The sequence below is a fragment of the Sodiomyces alcalophilus genome, assembly GCF_042370955.1.
Source record: "Sodiomyces alcalophilus JCM 7366 unplaced genomic scaffold ACRALscaffold_4, whole genome shotgun sequence".
Lineage (NCBI taxonomy): Eukaryota > Fungi > Ascomycota > Sordariomycetes > Glomerellales > Plectosphaerellaceae > Sodiomyces > Sodiomyces alcalophilus.
Genome location: NW_027263535.1, coordinates 3,377,488 through 3,395,911, shown reverse-complemented (window position 1 = coordinate 3,395,911; position 18,424 = coordinate 3,377,488). Strand labels below are relative to the sequence as shown.

At 39.7% G+C, this 18,424-nt stretch overlaps 1 non-coding gene across 1 annotated transcript; it reads right to left on the bottom strand.

Moving 5' to 3' along the window:
- Positions 1 to 15,123: 15,123 nt before the first annotated feature.
- ACRALDRAFT_t155 lies at positions 15,124 to 15,197 on the bottom strand. The gene has a single exon. It is a non-coding gene; the product is annotated as a tRNA-OTHER (tRNA).
- Between the last annotated feature and the right edge of the window lie 3,227 nt (positions 15,198 to 18,424).

The following is an 18,424-nucleotide window of genomic DNA, read 5'->3' as shown; positions in this document are numbered from 1 at the left end:
AAAGGTACTATTTAGAGAGAAGTTTATAAGGTTTAGGAAATAGGTAGGAGTAATGGATATACAGGGACGTCTCTATATAAATAAGCTAGACAAGATCTTACTAGAGTATTTAGAAGAACTAGAAGAGAAGTTTAATGGAAGTTATATGGATGTTATAGAAGAGGATATATTAATAGAAGGAGCCTATAAATAACTTAAACTAAATAACTACCGAATAGTTATTTAGTTAAGGAGGTGTGTCGTATAGGCTAGCCTAAAGCAGGTTCGGAACGGGTTATTCCGGGCCCGAAAGTGGGATTAGACCTGCCGCAGGAATAAGGGCAGGATTTTAGCACCACGATCAGATTTTTCCATAGAGTCAAATTGAATCAACAGATCGATCGCTTATTTTTTACGCAATTAAGTTATACGCTGTTTACAACAACCGTATCCTTATTAAATAAGGCAGGATAATAGGCAGGTTAGTAGGAAAGCGGGGTACTAGACTTAAGTATTTATGCCTACGGGCGGGAGCCTCAGAGCTTCCTAAGAAATAAAATATCTTTACAAGGGACGAATCTATTCCTATTATTCTAGAGATATAAATATACGTGCTCCTAGTCGCCCCCCGGGATATAGTTATTCCGTCCGTCGGTAGCATAATATTTATAAGATTAGGAGCAGCCTAGCAGAAGTTACGTAAGGGGACTAGTTAATTATAAGGAACTATTAGCTACACGATCCCCTATAGGGTCGGGTAGTATTGCAAACAGCGTACAACTCAATTACGTAAAATAAGCGATCGATCTGTTGATTTAATTCACTCTGTGAAATCTCTGATCGTAGTGCTAAGTTCCTGCCCTTATTCCTGCGGCAGATCTACTCCCACTTTCGGGCCCGGGATAACCCGCTCCGAACCTGCTTTAGGCCAGCCTATACGACACACCCCCTCTAACTAAATAACTATATAACAGTTGCTTAGTTGACGTTATTTATAGGTGTCTTTTATCGGTATATCCCCTTCTATAACGTCCACGTAGCTCCTATCGAACTTCTCTTCCAGCTCTTCTAGATGCTCCGGTAAGATCTCCTCTAGCTTATTTATATAGAGGCGTCCCTGTATATCTATTACTCCTACCTGTTTTCTAAAGCTTATAAACTTTTCCCTAGACAGGGCCTTTGTTAATGTATTAGCTATTATATCGGCGCTTATAACGTAGCTGACTTTAATCCTTCTATACTGCTACGCCTCTTATAACCAAACAGTTATATATATCCACGTGCCGTAATCGTGTATTTAATTAAGCGATCTCCGCTGTTAGTAGGCGTATCGTTTAGCTATTATCGTATCGTATCTTTAATCGTGGATTGTCGAATATTATACCTATCGCCTCTAATAGCCTCTTCGTGAATATCCCTTCCTTCGCACCTTATACCAGTAAGAGCAGCTTTACCTTTATTATTAACGTTATCACTGTTACTTATTTATTAGCTTGCTAAGCTACTATACCTCTAAACAGGCGTATTATAAATGCCTGACTACTCTTATAATTAATTAAGTTATCTATAAAGGACGCGTCGGTAAACACCTCGATAGAGTCGCCACCACCTAGTTCTAAGGCGTAGGTTTATATAGCTAGCAGATATCGCATTAAATAGTCGGCTGCTTTATAATACTAACGGCTCGGATTTACGTTAAATCTATAGAGTCGAGATACTATAAAGGCGATATCTGGTTATATAATTACTACGGCGTATAGCACGGATCCTATCTTTCGTTAATAGCTTTTAACAGTAGTAGACTTCCTAGTATACGGCAGCAGCTCTACCGGCTTTATAGGGCTTATGGGTTTATAGTTAGATACCGTTAATAATTGATGTCCTACCTTCACGATATAATCGCGTTATAATAGCTATATCCTCCTTGATAGATAGTCCCGAATAACCTTAATCCTAAGGAACCACTATAGTAGCTGCCCGCCTTATAGGGCGTAGTGCTTTCGTAAGCTCGCGATAGCCTGTTCTATCTCTTCCCTAAAGTCTTCCTTAAAGCCGATCACGATATTATCTATATAGAAGAACAGGATTAACCTACGGCGTATAAAGCAGCAGGGCTCTTACGGTACCATCTTAAACCCGTCTCTTTTTAGCACTTCTATAATATACTTTTACTATAGTAATAGGGACTCCCGTAGCCCGTATAACGCCTTCTTTAGTAATAGTAATTAACCCGGCACCGCGGTCCCAGGCGGGAACCGTATATATATATCGTGGGGCAGAGGGGCGTGCACAAAAGCGTTAACAACGTTATACTATATCAAGGATAGGTCGAAGCGAGCGGCGATCACTATTAACGATCTAAAAGACTAACCGGTAAGAGTGGCTATTGTTGCTATTATACTTATAATAAGTAATAATAATATAAATATACTAGGTATCGTAAATACGATATCTTAGTTATTACTTAAGCAAATAACGTGGCGTGATAACCGTCGCGTAGGCTGTTGACGTAACAGTCGCCACCCAATCCCCCAGGGTCTTTTGCCAGCCCCGGATCCAGGAAGAAATCCCAGAAGTCAGTCCAATATACACACATAACCTACGCGTTTTGCGTAATAAGCAGTAATCCTACGGATCTACGAATTCAACAGCTATTTGCTTAATATTCGTCTCTTCCGCGCGTACAGCCTACTACTCGTAGCCTAATTTATTAAAAGGTTATAAGCCCGGGTTAGCAAAGAAGGAAATCTACTCTTTTCTACCCTATTATTCTACTCGAAATACTAAAAAGACTCCTACCTGCCTTTTTAGACTATCTCTTTATCCTCCCCCGGTCGTAGATCCTTATCTTCGACCGTATAAAATCCCTTTGTCTCTCGAAGACAGCTAATCGAATCGAACCGTTCGTTCCGATACCACGGTTTAAAGCTCTTTATTCTTCCTAATACGGTCGCCAAGAGTCGTGCCAAGAGGCCAGCTTTTTGTTCCTGTTCCGGAAGAACCACACGATCGGAATAAGACTCTTTGTCACGATCGGATATACCATTTCTTAACTTATAAAGGGACTTTTTTAAAAAAGAAGAAAAACAACGAATACGTGGATTAAACGCAGTAGCTCTTTAAAGTTCTTATGACTGCTCCACGAATAACAGCTATAATAATTAAGCCACTTAACCTACCGCGCTGCCTATAATAACAGGATATCGTAACGTGGTATATAAGCTTTTAGTAAAAAGTCCGCCTGTGGAAATCCTGTTATTCGCTTTATACGAGCATCGCTTTTCTTCGCGCCGCGAGATCTATAAATAGCTTCACCGTTTAGACCCACTTTTAGACCCACTTTTCAAAGCTAGGCCAATTAGAATCAGACCTTTAGCTTAGTATTCTTTACTTCTATCCTTTATTAATAACGTAATAAAGAAAAAAGGAATAAAGGAAAACGAATAAAAACAATAAAAACAAATCATTAAATAACTCAGTTAATTTTAACCTAAATAAATAACAAAACAATATCGTTCTGCTGCTTAAAAATGGCTTAATAAGAGACTAGCAAAGAAATTTCCGTCCGGAGGCTCCAGGGACTATCAAAACTGGACTATAGGAATACACGCTTACTTTGCTCGTAAAGGAAAATATATTAAAGACGTTATAAAGCCCCTTCTAGTAAATCCTTCTATAAAATAGAAGGAGGAGTCTCTAAAGGTAGCTAGAGATATACTCTCTGCTCTTTTAGACGGTCCCTTAACCCAGGTTTAAGGAATAAACGAAGCTTTAAAAGTATAGGAAAAACTAAAGGATTTATATAAAGTAAAGGGATTCCAGGCCGACTATATCGTCCTAACTTCTTTTTTTAACCTCTCGCCTTCGGAATTCCCTAATCTCGAAGCGTATTTATATAAAATATAAAAGAGACTGCTTACCTTAAATCAAAGAGGTATATCCTTTTCTGATAAGGTAATCTTTACCTGGATTCTTAATAGTCTTAACGAGAGGTACGAATCTATAGTAGGGTAAATAACTTAAGTTCTCCGTCACGATATCACTAGTTATATACTGGATAAATCAATAGCGGAATTAATAGATACTTTAAGAAAGGTCGATTAGCCGTCGAATACCCTCCTTATATAAGGTTCGAAGTTATAGAAGAATAAGAAGCCCTAGAAGAAAACTAAGGGTTTATTCTATAAGAACTATAAGAAGCCTGGCTATACGCCGACTAACTGCTACTTTCTCTATCCTAAAAAAGCACTTAAGAACTAGGTAATAAAGGATAATTCAGGATTAAGGAAAAATACCCAGCATAGGGTAAATAAATCCTAGTCCTCTTAAAAGGATAAGGAAAAGAAAGGAGGAAAGACGAGTCTCTCTTAAAGAGAGAAGCGTATAATAAACCTCATACTAAAGGCAAAGGAACAGCACGCCTTAGATACGTCTTTAGAGGAGGAGAACAACGAGTCTACTACGGTTAATATAGATTAATAGAATCAACCGCAGGATCAACCGTAAGATTAGTTACAGGAAAAAGAAAAGGAAAAAGAATAGGAAGACGATAATAAAAACGAAGAGGCCGGCGTTATTTTTAAAGACGTCCTCCCTCCTCCGTTTCCTCTTCTAGACCGTCCTAATCCTTTTATACAGGATTTAATGAATATAGATTAGGTATTTATTATCTCTTCTAAAGTTAATAATAAAGAAAATAAAAATACTAACCTTAATATAGATTGGTTAGTGGAAAAGATTTATAAAATACAAGCAGAAAACAGTATTAAATTAGATCTGAATTTCTGTGTAGACAGCGGGGCTATAGCGTATATTATTATAAATAAAAGACTCTTTTCTACTTATAATTCTAAAAAAAGAACTGTTTGTTAGGGTTAGGCAAAGGAAATAAAGATATAAGGTAAAGGAGACTCCGTTATAAAATTCAGGGATACTAGAAAGCTTCTGCTTTTAAAAGAGTGCCTTTATATACCAGAAATAGGCACGAATATCATTAGTCTCTCTCGTCTTAATGTTAAAGCTCGCGGTCTTACTAGAAACAAAAAGCTCTTATTATTTAATAATAAAGAGCCCCTCTTTCTTTATATAACGGCTCTGCTTTATAATGGGCTGTACTGGGCTATAGCACGGGCACTATTGTATGAGGGGGCTGAGTCTCTGAAAATAAATACAATATATACAAAGAAACAGCTATAAAAGGGTTCTATACTAAAGGAATAGCCAGGAGACTTAACTAGAATAAAGAGGTTTCAGAGGTTTAAAGAATAAGTTTCAAAGAAACTAAATAAATAAAGACATATAAGAAAGGGGTTGGTTAAACCTTAATAAAGAAATAATATAATAAAGAAACCTTAATATCTTTAACCTTAAGAAGAGCTTTATAAACAAAGACACCGTAATAACCGTCGAAGGACTCCCTCTATAACTAAAAACGTAACGCTATATCATAACAGGATAGGTTATATTAACCCTGTTGCCTTAAAAAGTCTTTATACTAATACTCTTAAAAAAGATTATAATATAACCAACGAAGAGTTAACTGAAATATAGAGCTGTGATGCCTATAAGAAGAGCAAGTCTATCAAACTTACGAATAAAGATTCAGTTAATAAATACAAAGACTCTTCTTATTTAGAAAAGGTTTATATAGATCTTTACGGACGGATCGAACCTCTTTCTTATAATAAGAAGCGTTGGATTTTGTTTATACTAGACCGTTCCACCCGGTTTCTATAGGCATAACTGCTCTTAGATATGTCTAAAACGACGGTAGTTATAGCTATAAAAGAGTGGAAAGCTTAGGTGGAAAGTAAGAATAATAATAATAATAAATATCACTTCTTTATTAAAGAAGTAGATATAGACGGTGGAAAAGAATTTAATAACGCCTGTTTTTAACGCCTCTTTGCAGGTATAAAGCATAATATAAAGCCACCGTATACTTATAAAGCTTAAGGCTCTGTTAAACGAGTTATAAGAACTATAATAGAAAAGGTTCGAGCTCTTCTTTTCCACTTAGGGCTGCCTCGATACCTTTAGGGTAAAGCTGTTCTCTTAGCTATTTATATATATAACAGATCACCCAATTCAGCTCTTAAATATAAGAGTCCCTTTGAGCTTTTATAAGGTCAGAAACCTAATATTAATAATATACGGGTCTAGGGTTCTATTATTTATTATAAAAACAACGACCCGAATATGAAGAAACTAGATATAGGAGCACTTCGAGGTGCTTTAATAGGTTTTAATAACTATAACTATAAGGTTTATAACCCAGTAACTAGAAAGACTGGTTGGTTTCGAGACGTTTATGTCTTAGAGAATCAGTTTCTTCACTCTTCCTTAGATAATTATAACAATAACTATACGCCTAAAAACAATAAAAACCTCCCTCCTTATATTAATACTCAGGCATATAATAATCAGGTTTCTAACCGCGGGCCTTATTAACCCGTTAAGTATAATAAAGGAATCACTTTTAGTGAAAATACCGGTTAATTTTCACAAAATATTCCTTTGCGCGTTTCGAAACGTTTTATTAAGTCTATTTAACCTGAAGAAGAGAATAATAATAATAACAGACGTAAGAATCTTCGTCTACGGGCAGCGGGCTGTGAAGTTCTAGCTGTTGATAATAATAATAATAATAATAATATTAACCATAGCCCGGCTAATAATAATAGTAGCCAGAGTACCAGGCTAGAAGTCTAAATATCTTTAGAACCATTAAAACCGGACTATAAGGATTTAATATCCTATGATAATAGTGCGCACTTACTATATTATATAAAAGATATAATACTTAGAAACCTATAGTTTTAAGAAAATTCCCTATTTCTTTTAACTATAAATTCGATTAACGAACCAGCTACCTATAAACAGGCTATAAACTGCCCAGATAAAGATAAATAGATAGACGCGATGGTAGTAGAAATATCAGAACTCGAAAAGAGAAAGACCTAGGACTTAATAAATATAAAAAATACGCCTAATAATTATAATAAAATAAAAGAAGACTACTACGTACTAGAAGGTCGTTAGGTCTTCAGAATCAAATATAATAGCTCTAGCGAAGCTATTCAATATAAGGCTCGGTGGGTTATTCAGGGGTTTAATCAGGTTCTAGGTCTTGATTATCTAGAAACCTTTTTAACTACCTGCCGGCCAGAAAGCTATAAACTTGCTTTAATACTAGGCGTATCACGCGGCTAGAAATTCAGGCAGTTTAGCGTCAAAAACACATTCATTCATGCCTATATAGATACCCTGATATACGCTATATAACCTACAGGCTTCGAGAGAGAAGACAGCTCAGAAAATAATAAAAATAAAAATAAAAATTATATAACACTCTATAAGCTTAATAAAGCTTTGTACGGGTTGAAATAAAGTCCTAGACTCTGGTATAATTATCTGGTTAAGATATTAACTAAACCAGGTTACCGGGTCTCTGAATATAATAATGGACTTTTTACCTTTTATAAATATAATAAAATTAAAAGAATGGAAGAACGAGCTATTCTTTTATGCCACGTTAACGATATAGTGGCTCTGAGCCCTTCTAAGAGCACTTAAGACTATTTCTTTAAGGAGATGTCTAAAGATATTACACTCAAAGACTTAGGTGAAATAAATACCTTTCTAGGCCATATAATAAATATAAATAAAGATAACAAGACTCTTTCTATAAGTCAGTTGCCTTATACTAATAAGATACTTAAAAGGTATAATAAACGAAGTCTAAAAAGGGTTAACACCCCTTATATACACAAAAAGATCCTAGTACTAAATCCTGAATAAGCATTAACTAATGATATAAATAAATACTAACAGGAAATCGGGGCTTTATTATATTTAGCCTTGCATTTAAGACCAGATATAACTTACGCAGTTAACTAGTATTCTCGCTATATAAGTAATCCCTCGTAAGACCACTTCACTGCGTTAAATCGAATCTGGGCTTATATAAATACATATCCTAATATCGGTCTTTTATATAACTATAATAAAGAAGACCTTAGTATTTACGGTTATTCTAATACCAGTTTTGCAGATATAATCGAGGATAGAACCTCGACTTCAGGATATATTTACTGCGTGGGAGTAAATAACCCCGTTAGTTGGACCTTAACTAAACAAAAAGTCGTTGCTTTATTAATAATAGAGGCCGAATATATGGCTCTTACAGAAGCTTCTAAAGAAGGAATCTATCTTTATAATCTATATAAAGAAATACTATAGAATCTAGGTCTAGATTGTAATACAAGAGCCAATAATAATAATAATAATAATAATAATAATAATAATAATAATAATAATAATAATAATAATAATAATAATAATAATAATAATAATAATAATAATAATAATAATAATAATAATAATAATAATAATAATAATAATAATAATAATAATAATAATAATAATAATAATAATAATAATAATAATAATAATAATAATAATAATAATAATAATAATAATAATAATAATAATAATAATAATAATAAAACTCTCGAAATTCCTACTATCTTGATAAATAGTGAGAGTGCAAAGAAGCTCGCCGAAAACCCTGAATTTTATAAACGGGTAAAGCACATCGACAGGCAGTATCACTACTACAGGCAACAGCTACAAAATAATAAAATAAAAATCGTATATATAAATACGAAATTTAATATAGCTGATATAATGACTAAAGGTTTAGCAAAAGAGACTCATAATACTCTTTGCGGTTATATGAACCTAGGTCACAAGGACGATACGTTGCCTGAGTATGATTTGCCGCCTTATAATAATATTAAAGAATTAAAATACTAGGTTTTAATAGTTAGTATTCTTAGTTCCTTATAAGGGGAATAACTAGGTTTTTTACCTTCGGGTTTTCCTAGATATCAATGGTTTTTCTGAATTTTCCTTTGAATAATATACTATAACAATAACAAGGGTTTTTGAATTTTCCCTTGAATTAAAAAGAAGAGGTTTTTTCGAATTTTTCCTCTATATATTCTAGTCTTAGATAGACTAGGATTACTGCGCTATAATATAATTATAACTATAATCTGACTAAGCTGCACTTATTGTATAAGAGTCAGCTTACGGGGGGTGTTGATATTATACTTATAATAAGTAATAATAATATAAATATACTAGGTATCGTAACTACGATATCTTGGTCATTACTTAAGCAAATAACGTGGCGTGATAACCGTCGCGTAGGCTGTTGACGTAACAGTCGCTACCCCATCTTTCAGGGTCTTTTGCCAGCCCCGGATCCAGGAAGAAATCCCAGAAGTCAGTCCAATATACACACATAACCTACGCGTTTTACGTAACAAGCAGTAATCCTACGGATCTACGAATTCAACAGCTATTTGCTTAATATTCCTCTCTTCCGCGCGTACAGCCTACTACTCGTAGCCTAATTTATCAAAAGCTATATATATATCTTCTAATAAGTCCTAATACTATTAATCTCCGCGGACCACTAATCTAGCCTTATACTTCTATTAGAAGCCGTGCTTATTAAATTTATAGGTTATTACCTATATCCAGCTAAGCACTTAATAGCCCTTCGCCCTATCCTTCGGCACTATAATCCACGAGCCTATCTCTTTCTAACTCTTTAGGTAATCCCTTTAGGCTTATCGGAACAGGATTTCGTATAGGTGGTTTTCGAGGTCTTATTAATTTCTTGGAGGGGCCGGCAGTTACTTACGGTATATCTTACGGGGTCGTTTAAGTGCCTTTTTAATTTTTAACTTCGTTAGCGGCTTACTATTCAAATTACGGACTAATAGGGTATATCTTCCTATGTTAAATATAAAGATCCAGACTCGGTTACTACTATAGCTTCGAAATTTAGCTCTCTCCTGCTTTATAGGCATATAGCCCGTGTAAGCAGCCGCTATAAGCCCTGCCTAAGGAGGGGTTTCTAGTAAAGTTAGAAGGTAACTATCCGGGCGTTAGTCATCAATCGTAGCCATAGAAAAGTCTTTTTCTAGCTCCGGCCTCGCAGGCTCTATAAGCTCCTTCCACCGTTCCGGCCTCTTAGGCGCTATAAACGGTCATTCCGGCCTCTTAGGCTCTATAAACGGTTCCACCCCCCGAGCCTCGAGGCCGGCAGGCGCAGCCCTTAGGAGACGTTCGTTAACCTCGCTGCCCGACTAGAGAATAGGCTCGAAGTATGCTATTATAAACGTATCGGCTGCCTTATCTTACGGCTCGCCTTGCTTAATAGTATATAACTCTAGCAGGTGGATATAATTAATAATATCCGCTAGCTACTCTTCCATTAATTAATATAAATCGTCCTTTAGGGCTTCGAGTCTGCTATCAAAATACTCTTATTCGTTAAAAATAACGTTACGTGTACGGATAATCCCGTTCCTTTAAAGGCCAGGAACCTAAATATAGTAAATATTAGTTAAATCGTAGCCTATAAGGTAACCGATATAGGCCCGCGGCGCTAGCCGGTTTTAAAGCTTTCTAGACCTTATTAGAGCTGCTCTGGTTATAGGAAAAGCTTTATAACCAAAGGCGTAAAGGTACCCTAGCTACGGCTTACGTTAATAAATAACTTCGAACAGGGTCTTCCAGCCAAGGCGTTATTTAGGCGTTCTGTTTTATACGTAAGCGGTAATCGGAACGACTTTAACCCACAGGAAATCGGGCAATCAGGAGTATATTCGTATAGCTTATGCCTTCTCCACGACAATAGCCCTAGATCTTTCGACACCACCCTTCTATACGGGGGTCTCTACTAAAGAGGACTCTAACTAGATACCAAAACCCTTAACCACGCCCTATATTTCGAGCGATTATATCAGTTCGTTATTATACTTAAGGACCCGTACCTGCTAATTAAATTAACTCTAAACCTATCGGATATATTAGTTTATAACTATATAGATATCGGAAGCCCTCTTCGACGTTATAACGTAGGAGGCCACGAATCTGCTATATCGATCCGTGAAGAATATAATCTGCACGTATCCGTTAGCGGTTAGTAGGAATTCCGTGAAATCGATCGCCCACCTCTCGCCGGCGTAGCTTAGAGCTATACGGGTCCGCCGGCTGATTTAGCGGCTTATCTTCGATTAGACGCAGACGTTACACTCCACCGTCCCTAGCCCCTTTAGTTTAACGCCCTATAACTGCTCTTCTAGTTATTTTATTATATTAAGGCCAGCATGCCCTAACCGGAGATACTATAGGTTACCGTCGGCTTAGCTAGCTACCCTTTCGATCGGTTTTCGGATTAGTAGATTTAAGGCTAGAAGAGTAACTAGGGCGTTAGTAACTAGAAAGAGCTCTATAACGGTTTAATCGTAGTAGACACTTAGCTTATAAAGGATTAATCGGTTACAGCGGCGTATATAATCGTTCGGTGGCACTTAATCCCACCAGTAACCGTTCTGCCGTATCTTCTTATTAGAGACTAGGTTATAGATAAAGTCTTTGTAGTAGGCTATATCTTTTAACCGGAACTTTATTAGGCCGGCTGTTCCTTCTATTAGAATAATAACCTCTCTATATCCTTAAACCGGCACCGTTACAATACCGGCAATTATAACGTTATCGGGACGGGCCGGCCTATAATCCGTAAATCTGCTTCTATTATAGAAAACGTAGGATATAACACCTAAGTCTAATATAGCGGACTAACGTAATAGATATATAGCTACTAAAAGGGCGGCCGCCGGAGCTTCTAGCCGGCGTGGCTCGTAACTAACAGTATTTAGCGCCTTACCTTACGGAGCTTCTATAAGCTTTTCTAGCTTCGCGGTCTTCTTAGACGCCGTATATAATCACGCCTCCTCGAAGACTTAGTTATTATTATCGCCGTTACCGCTACCGCCGCCACTAACTTCGTTATTATTATTAGTTACTTTATATTCGGTGGCGGCGATCCTCTTCTTCTTATTCCGGGACCTAATCTTCTCCATAGCGCTCTGCAGATCCCGGTCTATCCTAAGGGACTTCTCCACGAGTCTCCTAATAGACTCGTTAGCTTAAAAGCCCTCCGGCGCTAACTCTAGGAATAATATCTAGCAGCCCTATGGATTATAGCCGCGCCGGTAGTACGCGGGGTACTCGTCCTTATAGAAGAGTGATTGCCGGCGCTTAAAGCTTATACAGTTAGTTAACTTACCTTTAGGGTAAGCACTACGGCCCCGCTAGGCTCCGGTCCGGTCACCGCTCCGGTCAGCCCTCCCGGTCCGTTACGGCCCTTTATTATTATCACCTTCGCCTAGATTTAGGGCCGGGAAGGCTATAGTTCTATAGCTTCGAGTAGGCGGTACGTTAAGTTATTCCGCCGCCTTCTTCCCTTCTACGATAAGGGTTATCGCCGTTACTATTTTAAGGTCTAGCGTTACTTCCTTTATATCCACCTAGTTACCTAGGGCAGGTCGTATAGCGTTAAAGAAATCGTTAATCTAAATCTCTTAGGGCTCGTTATATATCCTAACGTTATAATAGTCCTAAAGCCGGTCCTGCTAATCGTCTAGCTAGGCGCCCACCTTCCGAGGGTTAGTAGGCGGCTTATTCTTATATATATCGTAGTTCTTTTAGGAGTCCTTTATACGGGCCGCGATATAGGGTGCGGCGTCGGCTTACACTACTACGTAGATCTCTTCGGGGGTTATGCCCTTTATCAGGGCCTTACGTCTCTTCGCAGCGATAGACTCTTCCACCCACTTAAGCATACCGTTAATGCCCTTCTAGTAGGTTTCGTAGTCTTTACGATCTTCTTTATATCGGCGGTAATCTTCGGTATAGGTGGCCTTACCTATAACCGTTAGCTCGGAGATATTAGTAGGCTGCCTGTTAACGTTAGCGATAGAGGTATAGGAAGCAAATTCGGGACGGGTAGCTCGCTACGGCCTAGGGGCTGGATCGTTAGGGCATAGGAAGTCCTAGACTCCGTTACTACGGGCCCTGACTTTATAGAGGCGCTTCCACAGCTTCTAGTCTTCGTGGCTTATATAGATAGTCGTATTAGAGGTTATAGTTATTATAGCTATAAGCAGCTCGGCGTAAATAGCTTTAATGGGTTATCGAGTAAATAGGACTCTTAATTATTATAAATAGCGTATAACTTAATTACGTAAAATAAGCGATCGATCTATTAATTTAATTAACTCTATGAAATCTCTAATCGTAGTGCTAAGTTCCTGCCCTTATTCCTGCGGCAGATCCACTCCCACTTTCGAGCCCGGGATAACCCGCTCCGAACCTGCTTTAGGCCAGCCTGTGCGACAGGTAGAGGTACTTATAAACAGGGACTTTCCTATATAAATACGATCCGTTTAAGGTACCCTTACTTATGTAACTTCCATCCATCTTAATAAACATTTCCCTGCGTCCTTACTAATATTTCCCTGCTTCTAGTATCGGGCGTAGAGGTCCGATATAGTTACCCTGCGCCCGGCAGATATAATAACCCGGATCCGATATCCTATAGAAGCTTATACTCCCCTTCGGATTATAGCATAGTTACGGCGGAGCTACGGTCCGTGGTGCTAGAATAGTTAACTCGGTTAGTTAGTTAGTTAGTAAAGCAGGCCGGGATCTTTTTTATCCGAAGCAGAGATTTAAAGTAATTAAAGGGGCCCGGTTATAAGAGCTTAGTGAATCTATTAGCCGGGTTATTGGCGCTATCGATATACTTAATTTGGACTTCCTTATAATCCACGGCGTTAAAGACGTGTGCATGGTTAAGTAACGTGAACTTACTACGACAGGATCGTTAGGACTTAGCGATAGCCCTAGTGTTATCGACTCTGATAGGAATAGAATTAAGCTTTTCGCCTAGCTCGCGTAGCAGGTAGCGGATCTATTAGGCGGTTTAAACGGCGTTACTAAGGGCGTAAAACTCGGCCTCGGGTATAGATTTTATAACGCGGGCCTAGCGCTTAGAAGACTAGGCGACGGGACCTCCGGCTATAAAGAAGACCTATCCAGTAGTGGATTTCGCGCCCTCGGCGTCGGCAAAGCTAGAACCGGAGGCGCCGAATAGGCTAAGGCGGTTACCGTGCTATTATTAATAATCGGCCGATTAACGGTATATAAGGCTATCGGATTAGTTGCTATAGAGGTATCGTAGGATCCTTTTAACGCCTATAAGGTGGTAGGCAGAGGGCGCGTGGCTAAAGCGGCCCTAAGGAGAGGCGGCGTAGATAATATCTAGGCGTGTAAGGTAGGCGGGATAAAGCAGTTTACCGATAATTTAACGATATAACGTGTATTCCGTGGGGTCTAAGGGAGAGTCAGTATTTCCGGGTTAACTATTATCGCCGGTTTATCGGCCTATAGCGGCGGTAAGGTAATTAGGATCTATCGGCGTTATAGCCGGGCGTATACTATTAAAATAGAGTTTTTATTTATTTATTATGTCTTACTCCGCTATCCTTATCCTACCTTAAGTAGCTAGGAGCCAGAATTCTGACTATACGGTCCTTCTTAGATACCTATAAGGGGGAAAACCATAGTATAAGACTTAGGGAACTAGTATAAGACTTAAATAAAAACCCCTATACCCTCCTCCTCTAGGATTACTACCTTATACGGGTACCGCGGGGGTCCCGTTACTAACTTAATATATATTCGAAACTCATGGCTTCTATTCTAGGAAGCCGGTGGCGTTTTGCCCGTAGCGGCTTTAAAGCCGACTACGTGCTTAATTAACGGCGCGCGCGTGATTATCTCGGTTAGTTTTTATACGCCTTCTATATGCCCTAGGGCTAACCCTACGGGCCCACTTATAGGCGACTTATATATACGCTTCCTAGGGTTTAAAGCTCCTAAGCTTCCCTATTCTATAGCTATAGGTAGAGCTAACGCGGGCTACGTGCCTACGCAGAACGCTTACGTAATAGCATAAGAGGCTGCCTCCGTATCGTGGAAAAGACGCCGCGTATTTTACTTACACGCTTAGGGACAGCGCGGTACCGTCTTCTCGTTTTTTCCATAGTAGGGCGACTAACTCCCCTATAGCACCTATTATAGACTAGCGAAGCCGGGCAGAAGGTGGGTCTAACGGGCCCCCTATTTAACCCTTATTGTATATGCCAAGGCAGATAAGGGCCCCCCAGAACAGGGTCCGAGTAGCGTAAAAAAGGAACGGGTTCCCTCTTTTATATACGCCTCTAGCCGGATTCGAACCGACCCGGTCCTCTAACCGTGTACTAGGTATACCACCACTATACTATAGAGACATTAAAATAGAGTTACTTAAGGGCTTTAGCGATATAAGCGTTTTATAAGATAGTAATAGAACTATTATTCTGCTATATACAGACCCTAAGGAAGTAATCGGCATTACCTAGATTAATAATATATAGGCGGCCGGCTAGCTAATTAAAAAGGAGGGATAAGGCTAAAGGCGGGCCTATAATTAGGAAATCGTCGATATGCGTAGAGATAATAACGCCGGTAAAGGCGTTATAATAGATAGCCGGGTCCGAAATCAGAGGCTTATATCTAAAAAGAGCGAGTTCCTTACAAAGACGTTACTGCCACTAGTGGCCGCCCTGCTTTAATCCGTACAGGGCTTTTCGGAGGCGTATAACGTAGGAGGGCCTCTATCCCAGCTTAGGAGCCAAGTATTAATATCGTGGGTCCTTAAAGAACTTAGGCAGTATTATAAACTGCTTTATATACACCTCTTTATTAAGGTCACCGTGAAGGTAGGCTCTAACGACGTTAAGCTAATATACGGGCTATCCGTTAATTACGACGAGGGCGATAATAATACGCTATAAGACGGCCTTAACGGTAGAGGCGTAAGTGTTATAATAATCGATACCGTAGCGTTACTAAAAACCACGAGTAATAACGCGAGCCTTCCTCTTTCCTAGCAGACTATTCTTCTTCTTATATTTTATAATAATCTTTATAGTTAACCGGCAGCCTTGTTACTTAGGAAGAGGCTTAAATAAGAGGGCACCCGTAGCTAATTAGGCTAAGGATTTCGTCGAAGATAGCCTCCTACCAGGAGGGCTAATCGGGAAGGCGGCGAGCTTCGGCAACGCTCTTTAGGTCAGGCATAGTCTAGTAGGCGCCGCTATTATTAGCCGCGGAGGGGGCGTCCTTATTATTAGTGTTAGCATCACGTAGGCGGCGTATATTAGAAGGGTCCACGCCGGGAGGTGGTTCACGGATTATAGCAAAGATAGCGTTAAAAGAGGCGTTATACTCCGTTAGGTTAACGATAGGCTCCAGGTTAAATTATTATTATACCGTAAGATAAGGCAGGTCACGCTAGCCGGCGATAAGGGGGTCGTTACGCAGGCCCGAGCTTACCGTGACGCCGGTAGATTATTCCGTATTATATATAACGTTATATACCATAGAAAAAGACAGGCCCGGAGGCGTGGCCGGCGGGCGTTTAACTTAGGAGCCAGGGTTACGCTAAGAAGATTCCGATAGGCTATGCCGGAAGTTACCGGGTAGCTGGCTACGAATAGAGGCCGGCTTAGGCTCCGAGGGGTTACCGCTATTATAAAAGTTTTCGTAAAAAACGACCTGGCTACTAATAATAAGGCGGCCCTTAGGCTCGTTAATTAGTCCGGTAGGAATCCAGACTCGATATAGGTACTCCCCTTTAAATCCCACCAAGATACCCTCTTTAGCTCGGGCTTCAAGCTTATATAAACGGACCCTCTTCTTAGGAGGGATATAAACGAAAGCTCGGTAGCCCAGGGTCCGTAGATAGTGGATAGGAGGCTTATTATTATAACCGGGGGCCAAGTTGTCGTAATAGGCCTAATAAAGCGTCTTGCCCTTAACTATAGAGGACGCCGAGACGTTACTGATGTATACGGCGGCCCGGGTAACTTTATCCTAAAGGAAAGGCGGGATATTACCGCCTATAGCGATCTTCCTCCCCTTATCCAAGATAGCTCGGATAGCGTATTCGGCTACGCTATTTTACTTGTGACTATAGGGCGGGCTCGTTAAAAAAGAGGTGCCTTAAGCTTAAGGCAGTTAACGAAGCACGTTACTAAGGAATTCTCTGGCGTTATCGGAATATATATAACGAATAGGCTGGCCCTATGGGTTAGTATAGTTAAGCAAGGCGTTTAGTAGTAGGCGAGCTAGGTTAGCCTTGGTTTTAGAGGTTAAAAGACCTTTCTTCCGGGTAGCGTCGTTAGTAATAGGAAGGCTATAGCGGCAGCCAGAGGCGACCTACGGCTTAATATCGAAGATATTAACGTGCTAGACCTCGCCGGCACAGGCGGCCCGGGGCCTAGGGTCCTTAGGACTATAACGGAGACTATAGGAGAGGTTATAAACTACGTAAGGCTAGCTATAAAGCCGCTTATAGTCAACGCTATATGATGGTGACTTTAGTTAAAGGGTCTTCCGAAGATCGGGGTAATTAATATAACTAAGCCGTTAGTGGTAGAGGCGGGACTGGATCTAGGCCTAAGAGGGCCCGGCCCTGGTAGGAGTAGGAGCTAGAGGCGGTAAAGGCGCCGGCTCCGCCTATATAGGTAACGAAGATACGGCCAGCGTAGTGGCCGGTAAGGCCGATAAAGACGGTAGCAGCTAGAAGAATATCACGGAGCTAGGCTTAATAGAAAAGACGGCGGCGGGGTCGCCGGGCTAGCTTAAAAAGAAGCCACGCTTATAGACGTTAATAGTAGCGATGCCTTCGCTATTCTTATTAAATATAACGTTACGTTCTAAATATCCGCCGCTTACGTATATTATTTCGCCGGATATAATATTAATATAGAGGCCCGGAATAAGGATAGTCCGGCGGAGGAGAATTACCTTTTCGGTCCTATCAGGACCTTAAAGAACGGCCTTAGCGATGCCCCCGTGTATAGGCTTAATAGTCCCACTAGCCGTGATAATAGTGAAATTAAGGTCTTCCGGAATAAGGAAGTCGTAAATAAAGGCGTTAAAATTCCTAATAGAGTAGAGGGAGGCGCTAGAATCCTAAAGCCAGCGGCTATAATAAGCTAGGCGTTTAGCTTTATTACTATAGAGGGGCATACCCGTGTTCCGGGCCAGGACGTTAGATATCACGTAACTACTCGGTCCTAGAGATCTAGTCTTATATACGGCCATTCTTCGGAATAGACCCACTATATCTAGCTAGCTTTTCGTCCGATCTTTTATAATCGTCACCTATTACCTATTATAATCATAACTTGTATTATCCTTCCCTTTTTAGTTATCTAGACGATCTAGAAGAGCCGACTATAGGCCCGCCTGCCTATCTAGATATTCGTTCCCCTGATCGGACCACTACCGACCCTTCTAAAGGCCCGGTGACTATCTCCTCGGGACCCTTTAGCTCTAGATACGGACCCGTGATAAGCCTAACCCTCTCTTCGGCTAGCCTATTAGTTAGTTATTTGTTTTGGCCCTAGCGGAGCCGTTCTGTATAGTAACGGCTTCGCCTTTCTTTAATTAGTGCTCGGAGGCGGAT